The sequence below is a fragment of the Myodes glareolus genome, chromosome 8 (assembly GCF_982192425.1).
Source record: "Myodes glareolus chromosome 8, mMyoGla1.1, whole genome shotgun sequence".
NCBI lineage: Eukaryota > Metazoa > Chordata > Mammalia > Rodentia > Cricetidae > Myodes > Myodes glareolus.
Genome location: NC_142033.1, coordinates 100,469,226 through 100,480,203, shown reverse-complemented (window position 1 = coordinate 100,480,203; position 10,978 = coordinate 100,469,226).

The window sequence follows — 10,978 nt, the reverse complement described above, 5'->3', positions numbered from 1 at the left end:
CCGTGACATCACTCACTCAAGAGATCCAGACACAGGACTGGAACTCCACAGCGCCCGCTGGACAGTAATATAAGCAGGGATCAAGAGCAGTGCGGTGTTCTGCACATTTTCAGGACGGCTGGAGGGATGTCACCGTGACTGACCCTGTGACTGGAGAGTCTCCTATGGAATCCTGACCCTTCACCGAGACTACTGTGAGAGACTGGACCCAACCTTCAGCTAAGAGATGTTGCACAGATGAGCGGCCTTGGGGAGACAGGCTTAGGACCGTAGTCAGGAGCTTGGAGTAATGAAATAGAACTTGTTAGACCAACTTCCCTAAGTTCCTCCTTGCTTGTGACAGAAGGGAGCAGGAGTGTGGCCGAGTGGAGGGAGGAGAGGAGGGGGAGTCTGGTAGAGGGGGAGCTCCAGTTCTGGGGAATCTGGCACCTTCTTCTGGCCTCTGCAGACAATTGCAGTCATGGCCACAATCCCAGACATACACGGAATTAAAAATAATAAAAATTAATCCTAAAAAAATCCCCAGGCAATTACAGTATATTGTTTGAGAAAACAGCCATAGTAGACTCTCCTCTAGGGCCCTCCACCTCTTCAGCAGCTGGTACTTAGGCTAGCGTGCCTGGCGCGCATTCTCTCCTGCCGAGTGGGGCTTAAGTACAGTTAGCCGCTGGTCGCCTCCAACAGGTAAGTTCCATTATTGCATCCTCGGGTTTATCTTGCCGTGCCGCCCTTTGCTGTTATTCACAGCCAGGTAGGTGTTCTGCTCAGGGTTACTATCCTTGTGATGAAACGCCATGGCCAAAGCAACGTGAGGAGGAAGGGGTTTGTTTAACTTACATCTCCACGTTGTAGTTCGTCATTGAAGGAAGCCGGGACACAAGCAGGCCGAAACCTGGAGGCGGAGCAGACGCAGAGGCCGTGGAGGGTGCTGCTTCTGGCTTGCCCCTCATTGCTTTCTTATAGAACTCAGGATCAGTCCAGGGATGGCACCGTCCACAGTGAGCTGGGGCCTCCCTATCAGTTGCTAATTAAGAAAATGCCTTCAGGCTTGCCTACAGCCCAATCTTAGCGAGGCCTTGTCTCAGTTGAGGCTTCCTCCTCTCAGGTGTGTTAAGTCGACATGAAACTAGCCAGCACCGTAGGGCTACGGATTGCTTTTTTTCCCTGGCTTTGCGCCGCACCCTGAGCTACTACGAGAGCCTGTCCTCAGAGAGTACCCTGTGTCTGAACTCACGGTATGGTCACCAGTAAGATCTTCCCTTCAAGTTCTGTGGTGAAACCAAGAGTGTCTGAGCAGCCAGCCAGAGCTGCTACGAGATTCTAGCTCAGCTAGGTTTCTGCTCATTGTGAAACGTAAGCTTCTGTTTCTCAGAACTGACCTGTGCCCGTCCCTGTAACTATCCGGTGTCCTATAAGGAATGTTTGGGGTGGCCTTCCTCAGCTTCTGGTCTCATTTCTGTGACCAGGCTTACTTGCAAAATACCCTACCCTGAAGTTTTTCCCTATGGAGGGAGCTTGAGAAACTAGCTCAGGGCTACTCTCTGGAACCCACCTCAGGGGACACAGCCACTGATTCAGCTCTGGTGTACACAGAATTGAGCTTTCTTTGATTTGGCTCTAATTTGTGATCAGTGGTCTTTTTCCTTGTGCCTGTGGAATTAATGCATTGGCCCTGACATGTAATGTTTGGAGAGACTCTTGGGCTCCCCTGAAGAACAACTTGAAGAGATGTTTCTCATGTCTGGTGCTGGGGATTTTATTAAATTGTTTATGACTGTTGTGGGGTGGGCATGAGGACTCCAAGTCTCATGACTTTATTTAAACCACACTCACACTTTTCCCTTCTCCTTTCTCCCTCTGAATTGCACTTCCTCCCCACTCCCCAGTTACATCCCCCCCAATTTCCCAATTCCTCCTTTACAGCGGTGTCCTAACTCTCCCCACTTCTGCAGCTCCTTCTCCGCCCCTCGCTTCCGCCATGGTCCCTCTGTGTTGTGGGATATTTGTACGCTGTGTGAAAATATATGGCTATGACTGGTTTAATAAAGAGCCAGGCAGGAGAGGAAGTAGGAGGAGAGAATCAAGGCTCAGAGGAGATGCCAACGAGGCATGGAGGGAGTTGGGCATACGGAATGAAAGAAAAGTAAAACGTCCCATGATAAAGCACAGATTAATAGAAATGGGTAGTTTAAGTTATAAGAACTAGCTGGGAAACGCCTAAGCTATAGGCTGAGCTTTCATAACTAATAGTAATAACTATTAGTAAGTAACTATTCATAACTAATAGGATGTCTCCATATCATTACTGGGGAGCCGACTGGCGAGGCAGAGAAAGACTTGTTACGCCTCTGTTCTTTCCTGGGTCCTGTGTATAGTCAGGTTTTCTACTCAGTCTGAAAATTTAGAGCTAGGATTCCTCCCTACACATACAAAGTACCTTTTTTGTTTCTAGGCCTAGGCTACTTCAGTTAATATGCTGTTTTCTATTTCCACCCATCTGCCTGCGAAGTTCATGATTTCATTTTACTTCATAGCTGAATAGTTATCCCATAGTGAATATGTACCACAATTTCCTTATCCTTTCATCGTGGAGGGACACTTAGGCTGCTTTTATTATCTCCTAGCTATGGTGAATAGAGCAGAATTCACATAGCTGAGCAAGTGTTTGTGGGTTAGCATGTCTAGTCCTTTGGGCAAATACCAAGGTGTTGTATAGCTGGGTCATACGATAGATTCATTTTTAGCTTTCAGAAAACTTCCCACACTGATTTCCAGAGGAGCTGCACCAGCTGGCCATCCACCAACAACGGATGGGGGTTTCCTCTCCCCGCACCTTCTTCAGCATTTGCTGTCCGTTGTTCTGTTGTCTTTCCCATTCTGACCAGGCAAGATGGAACCCCACAGTTGTTCTGATGCTGAACCCCTAAGTTTAGGGACAGTGAACATTTTTTGAGCTGTTTCTTACCCACTTTCATTTCTTCTTTTGCGAACTCTCTGTTCAAATCCATAGTCCATTTGCAAATTTGGTCATTTGTTTTCTTGACTCTGTTTTTTGAGTTCTTTATATATTCGAGTGCTAATCCTTTATCAGATCACAGCTGGCAGACCCTGTCCCACTCGGTGGCTCCGTCTGTCCTTGCTGATTGTTCCACTTTTAGTTCTGTGAGGTCCCAGCTGACAGTTGTCGGCCTCGGTTCCCCAGTGAGTGGAGTCCTCTTCAGGAAGCCTTTCCCACCCCGTCCTGCAGGGCGCTGCCTGTGTGTTATGTATGAGAGCTACAGGTGAACGTCGCTCTCACCCATCCTCAGAGACCATCTCAGAAAACCACAAAATACAGTGAATCAAGTGACCATGCACGCCCTGGCCCTGCTGATAGGTCTGCAATGTAGCCCTGACACCCAAGCTTGGCTCAGGGAACATTGCAGAAGGGGCAGGAAGGCCTTTTGCTAGAGAGTGTCTTAGATGGACAAGGAAGCTGCATCCATGACACTTACCAGTACCGGAACAGTGGCAACACTGGTTGACGTGCTGGTGTGGACGGGGAACGTTACGTGGGTCTCCACTTCAGTGGAGAGCTACGGTCAATTAATGGGTGCTGAGGGAAGGCAAACTGGTTATCTCCAGGGATGAGCCCCAGGATTGGTTATCCAGTCCCAAGTATTCCATCCTAAACACATGAGCAACACCAGATGGGCTCAGCTGGTGTGTATGTGAATATATGGTGTATATGCATGTGAATATATGTATAATGTAGGATATATATGTGTGAATATATGTGAGTGTGAATATATGGATGTGTGAGCATACATGTGTGGATATATGTATGTGTGTATATGTGTGAATTTATGTAAATGTGTGTATGTGTGAATACATGTACATGTGTGCATATGTGTATACACATGTATGCGTGCATAAATATATGTATGTGTGAGTATACATGTGCACAAATATACGTATGTGTGTGAATATACATAAATGTGAGACTATGGATGTGTACATGTGTGAATATATGTATATGCGTGTACACATTTCTGTGTGTATAAATACATGTATGTGTGAATATATGTATGTGTGTGTCTGAGGTCATGAACCTGAGAGGGCATGGGGGATGGGGGCAGAGGAGGAGGGGGAGAGGGAGGAGAAACTAATGTAAATACAGCATCCATAAATGAGTTTAATTTTTTTTAATTAAAATAACAACAAAATCAAGAAAAGAAAGAAAAAGGTAGGAAGGAAGGAAGGTAAGGAGGGAGGGAGGGAGGGAGGGAGGGAGGGAGGGAGGGAGGGAGGGAGGGAGGGAAAGAAAAGGAAGGAAAGGAAGCGAGAGAGCAAAGAGCCCAAAGGAACCCATCTCTGGTGTCAGAATTCAAAGCTTCCCATCCCTCGGAGGAGGAGTCACCAGGAGGGTGTGGAGAGCTAGGTGCTTGGCAGAGTTCACGGAGGGGAAGTGGAGGGAGCCTGTGCCCGCCGTGTGCAGGACGGCCTGCAGGGGGCGAGAGAGGGCGCTCGCAGCCTAGTGAGGAGATAGGCTTACACCGGATGGCGGCGATTCTAGGAGATTAAACACATAAATCATAATTAATAAAGGAATTAAAAAATAGGAGAAGACGGCACCATTTCTGAACTATGTGGAAAAAGAAAAAAAAAACAAAATGGACTGAAGAGCAGGAATTCAAACAAAACAGCAAAGAGAAAGATCTAGAAAGGTACTGGGATGGGCAAAGCTCACGCAGGTGCAGAGTTCTCAGTTCCATCTTCAGCTCACACCGCATCCTGAATTCAGGGCAGGACGGTGAGGGATTGAAGATCGTCTTTGTCTGCAGAGGGATTTCAGACTAGCATGGGCTACTCAAGGCCCCCACATGTGGCAGCACCGATATACAAGGCCTCCATGATCATGCGTGTGCGCTCATGTGCACAAAACCCCAGCATAAAATCTGTTTTCCCAGTCCAAAGATTAAAATATAATAATTTAAAAATTTTATAATAATTTTAAAAGCACTAAAATTTGTTTAGCCATTTTATTTTATTTTATTTTTTGAGTCTGGGCCTCACTATGCAGCCCTGGCTGTCCTGGAACTCTCTCTATAGATCAAGCTCACCTCAAACTCAGTAAGATTCCCCTGTCTCTTCCTCCTGAGTGATTAAAAGGTGTGTGCTATGACTGCCCAGCTGTTTTACCACTTTGAATAAAAAAAATTATGAGTGTAGGGGTACACGCCTTTAAACCCAGCACTTGGGAGACAGAGGCAGACCAACCTCTGTGAGCTGGAGGTCTACAGAGTGAGTTCCAGGACAGCCAGTGCTACACAGAGAAACCTGCCTCAAAAAAAGTGTGTTTTAACCACGTTAAAGTAAAACATAAAAACATCAATTTTTCATTATTATAACTTCCACTGTATTTATTCATCTTGAAAACTATAATACTTTTACTTGAAAATTTTACACACATGTGTGATTCATTATTATCACATTTTTGTCTCTGTTTCTCCCCTGGAATCCCCAACGAAGCCCCCTGCTCAACTTCACGTCCTTTCTTTCTTTTGATAGCATGCTGAGTTCAGTTCGTGCTGCTCACAGGTGTGAGACTATGTGGCCAATCCCTGAAGGAATCTAGTGGTCTCTCTCCAGCAGCCCTCACCTGGGATGGAGATGGGGCTGGTGAGCTCCTCCCTCACCCGGGCTGGTTGATCTTAAGCAGTTGACCATAGTCCCAAGACAAACACTGCTAGACTGCATAATAAAATATAATATGGGCTGATGAGAAGCTCAGTGGGTAGATTGGAGGGGCTGAGTTTGAATCACCAGAACCATGTGAAGCTGAATGTAGGTAGAGGAGACAGAGAAGATGGAGGAGAAGATGGATGGATGAGGAGATGGAGGGGATGGAGGAGGAGGGGATGGAGGAGGAGGAGATGGAGGAGGGGATGGAGGAGGCGATGGAGGAGGAGATGGAGGACGAGGGGATGGAGGAGGAGGAGATGGAGGGGATGGAGGAGGAGATGGAGGAGGAGATAGAGGAGGAGGAGATGGAGGAGGAGGAGGCGGAAGAGGAGGGGATAAAGGAGGAGGAGATGGAGGAGGAGGAGATGGATGAGGAGGAGATGGAAGAGGAGGAGATGGAGGAGGAGGAGATAGAGAAGGAGGAGATGGAGGAGGAGGAGATGGAGGAAGGAATGGAGGAGGAGATGGAAGAGGAGATGGAGGAGGAGGAGATGGAGGAGGAGGAGACGGAAGACGAGGAGATGGAGGAGGAGGAGATGGAGGAGGAGGAGATGGAGGAGGAGGGGATGGAGGAGGAAGGGATGGAGGAGGAGATGGAGGAGGAGGAGATGGAGGAGGAGGAGAATGAAGAGGAGGAGATGGAGGAGGAGGAGATGGAGGAAGGAATGGAGGAGGAGATGGAGGAGGAGGAGACGGAAGAGGAGGAGATGGAGGGGATGGAGGGGATGGAGGGGATGGAGGAGGAGATGGAGGAGGAGATAGAGGAGGAGGAGATGGAGGAGGAGGAGGTGGAAGAGGAGGGGATAAAGGAGGAGGAGATGGAGGAGGAGATAGAGAAGGAGGAGATGGAGGAGGAGGAGCTGGAGGAAGGAATGGAGGAGGAGATGGAGGAGGAGGAGATGGAGGAGGAGGGGATGGAGGAGGAGGGGATGGAGGAGGAGGGGATGGAGGAGGAGATGGAGGAGGAGGAGATGGAGGAGGAGGAGATGGAGGAGGAGGAGATGGAGGAGGAGGAGATGGAGGAGGAGGAGGGGGTGGAGGAGGAGGAGATGGAGGAGGAGGGGATGGAGGAGCAGATGGAGTAGAAGGAGATGGAGGAGGAGATGGAGGAGGAGGAGGGGGTGGAGGAGGAGGAGATGGAGGAGGAGGAAAAGGAGGGGATGGACGAGGATGAGGGGATGGCGGAGGAGGGGATGGTGGAGGAGGAGATGGAGGAGGAGGAGATGGAGGGGATGGAGGAGGATGAGATGGAGGAGGGATGGAGGAGGAAATGGAGGAGGAGGAGATGGAGGAGGAGGAGATGGAGGAGGAGGAGAATGAAGAGGAGGAGAATGAAGAGGAGGAGATGGAGGAGGAGGAGATGGAGGAAGGAATGGAGGAGGAGATGGAGGAGGAGGAGACAGAAGAGGAGGAGATGGAGGGGATGGAGGGGATGGAGGGGATGGAGGAGGAGATAGAGGAGGAGGAGATGGAGGAGGAGGAGGCGGAAGAGGAGGGGATAAAGGAGGAGGAGATGGAGGAGGAGGAGATAGAGAAGGAGGAGATGGAGGAGGAGGGGATGGAGGAGGAAGGGATGGAGGAGGAGATGGAGGAGGAGGAGATGGAGGAGGAGGAGAATGAAGAGGAGGAGATGGAGGAGGAGGAGATGGAGGAAGGAATGGAGGAGGAGATGGAGGAGGAGGAGACGGAAGAGGAGAAGATGGAGGGGATGGAGGGGATGGAGGGGATGGAGGAGGAGATGGAGGAGGAGATAGAGGAGGAGGAGATGGAGGAGGAGGAGGCGGAAGAGGAGGGGATAAAGGAGGAGGAGATGGAGGAGGAGGAGATAGAGAAGGAGGAGATGGAGGAGGAGGAGCTGGAGGAAGGAATGGAGGAGGAGATGGAGGAGGAGGAGATGGAGGAGGAGGGGATGGAGGAGGAGGGGATGGAGGAGGAGGGGATGGAGGAGGAGATGGAGGAGGAGGAGATGGAGGAGGAGGAGATGGAGGAGGAGGAGATGGAGGAGGAGGAGATGGAGGAGGAGGAGATGGAGGAGGAGATGGAGGAGGAGGAGATGGAGGAGGAGGAGGGGGTGGAGGAAGAGGAGATGGAGGAGGAGGGGATGGAGGAGCAGATGGAGTAGAAGGAGATGGAGGAGGAGATGGAGGAGGAGGAGGGGGTGGAGGAGGAGGAGATGGAGGAGGAGGAAAAGGAGGGGATGGAGGAGGATGAGATGGAGGAGGGGATGGAGGAGGAAATGGAGGAGGAAATGGAGGAGGAGGAGATGGAGGAGGAGGAGGAGATGGAGGATGAGGAGATGGAGGAGGAGGAGATGGAGGAGGAAATGGAGGAGGATGAGATGGAGGAAGGGGAGATGGAGGAGGAGGAGATGGAGGAAGGGGAGATGGAGGAGGAGGAGATAGAGAAGGAGGAGATGGAGGAGGAGGAGATGGAGGAGGAGATGGAGGAGGAGGAGATGGAGGAGGAGGAGGGGGTGGAGGAGTTGGGGATGGAGGAGTAGGAGATGGAGGAGGAGGAGATGGAGGAGGAGGAGATGTTGGAGGAGATGAAGGAGGAGGAGATGGAGGAGGAGGAGATGTTGGAGGAGATGAAGGAGGAGGAGATGGAGGAGGAGGAGATGGAGGAGGAGGAGATGGAGGAGGAGTGGATGGAGGAGGAGGAGATGGAGGAGGAGGAGATGGAGGAGGAGGAGGGGGTGGAGGAGGAGGGGATGGAGGAGGAGGAGATCGAGGAGGAGGAGATCGAGGAGGAGGAAATGGAGGGGATGGACGAGGAGGAGGGGATGGCGGAGGAGGGGATGGCGGAGGAGGAGATGGAGGAGGAGGAGATGGAGAGGATGGAGGAGGATGAGATGGAGGAGGGGATGGAGGAGGAAATGGAGGAGGAAATGGAGGAGGAGGAGATGGAGGAGGAAATGGAGGAGGAGGAGATGGAGGAAGGGGAGATGGAGGAGGAGGAGATAGACGAGGAGATGGAGGAGGAGGAGATGGAGGAGATGAAGGAGAAGGAGATGGAGGAGGAGGAGATGGAGGAGGAGGAGATAGAGGAGGAGATGGAGGAGGAGGGGAAACAGAAGGAGGAGATGGAGGAGGAAGAGATGGCAGAGGAGGAGATGGAGGAGGAGGGGATGGAAGAGGAGGAGATGGTAGAGCTGATGGAGGAGGAGGGGGGATGAGGAGGAAATGGAGGAGGAGGAGGGGATGGAGGAGGGATGAATGGGGAAGAGATGGAGGAAAAGATGGGGGAAGGAGACAGAGGGGGAGACAAGTCTCCTGCTGACTGAAATAAGTCAGTCATAATGGAATAGTCTGGAGTGATTCTGACACAGAAGGTCTCTTTCTCAATCACACTCGTGCACACTTGTTCAGACAGACTACACACGCAGTGTTTGCAATGGGAAACTGACATCTATGGGAATATGATATAAAATACATCAGTAGTAAGCACCCACAAACATTTAAAAGCCTAGCATGCCGGGTAATAAATCACACTGCTGAGCGAGTGATGATGTGTTTCTTCCGCTGCTCGCGGAAGACCAAGGAAGGAAGTTAAGTGTTATGTGGAAGCCACCAGAGGCTGGTCACGGAAAAGGAAACTTCCAGATGTGATCAAGTCCCTCGGTGGTTCCTCCAGGAGACTCTTGGTGACATCTGGGGTGTTTGAGGTTGGCTGGGGAGTGGGTAGAGACCAGAGAGGTTTCTCCATACCCTGTGATGCACAACCCGCCCACTTTAGAGTGAGATCAGCCCAGTGCTGAGAGAACCCCTGACTCCACAGGAACCTACATTTTATTCATTGGTTGATGTTTCAGACATTGCCTCACCAGATAGCCCAGGCTGGTCACAAATTCTCAATCCTTTTGTTTCAGCCTCCTGCAGACTTAGGTGGAGGCTGGGCACCCCTGTAGATGGCCTGGATTTTTGCCACTTATCTGTGAGATGGATATCTCAACTTAAAGGTTTCATACAAACAGATTTTGCCAACCAAGCATGCTAGGCAGAGCGGCTCACGTCAGTCCTTTCAGCACTCGAGAAACTGAGGCAGGAGAATTTCTCTAAGTTCCAGGCCAATCTGGGTTACAGAGTGAGACTCTGTCTCAAGAAGAAATCTCAATGAAAAGGAAATGGAAGGGAAGGAAGGGAGGGAGCAGGAGGGGACCAGACAAGGGCTGTACCCACTGTGTCCCACCCTAGGCTGTCTTTGATTGCTCCTCTATTGACTAGAACCCCAACCCTACTTGTACTATTTTTTTTTCTGCAGTTGAAACCACTAATCTTAGGTTTAGCAGAGTCAAGGTCTTTAAAATCCTTAAGGACCTCGTGGTGTCAATCACCAAGTCACGATGTTGGCACAGCCTCTGAACTTCCTGAGATCAACCCACCCTTTTCTCTTTGTAAAGTATTCAGGCTCAGGTTACAGCAGCAGACGGTGGACTCCTTCTCCAGTCTTCCAACTCTGAGTGGGGGCCCCTGACTGACCTGGCCACGTCCCACTGAGCTGCCCTCCAGTCTCCACTCATCCTGGGTTACTACTGTCTGCTGACCGCTGTCTAGCAGAGTCTTCACAGACGCACACTGGGAAGTTGTCCCACATTTGGCAGCTTGATGGTAGATGTAGGAGGGCCTGCCCCCTGTGGCAGCACCACCCCTCGGCAGCTGGGCCTGGGGTGTGTAATGAAGCTCACTGGCTGTGAGCAGGAATGGGGCAGCATTCCTCCATGGTTCCTACCTCAGCGATGAACTGTGACCTGGGAGTGAAAGCCAAATCAGCCCTTTCCTCCCATACTACTCATGGTCAGCGCATTTCACACATCAACAGACAGCAAATCAGAGCAAAAACAGAGTGTGGGAGTGCATGTCAGACCTTTAGCACATGTTTTTGGGGGTGCCACGCACAATTTAGTCTATAACGGCAAATTAATTTACATTTTGCTTTTTGGAAAGAGCCCTGGAAACATTAAAATCCTCTCAGAAGGGTTTGAGTTTGGGGAAACTCAAAGATGGAAGTGTCTTGACTCTTGCTCCTCATAAGGCATCTGTGCAGCTTCCCCACAGGAAGTGACTCAGTGGCATCTTCGAGCAGCCTCAAAGAACTTCCCAGCTTGACGACAACACCACCACCAACAACAAGGAATCTGCTCAGCAAGATTCTGCTCAGTATTGATGGAGATTGCTCAGCTGGCAGCTAGTGACAGATGCCAGAGTGGAGATGATTGACAGCTGGAGCATGTGTGGACTGTATCTGGACACATGTA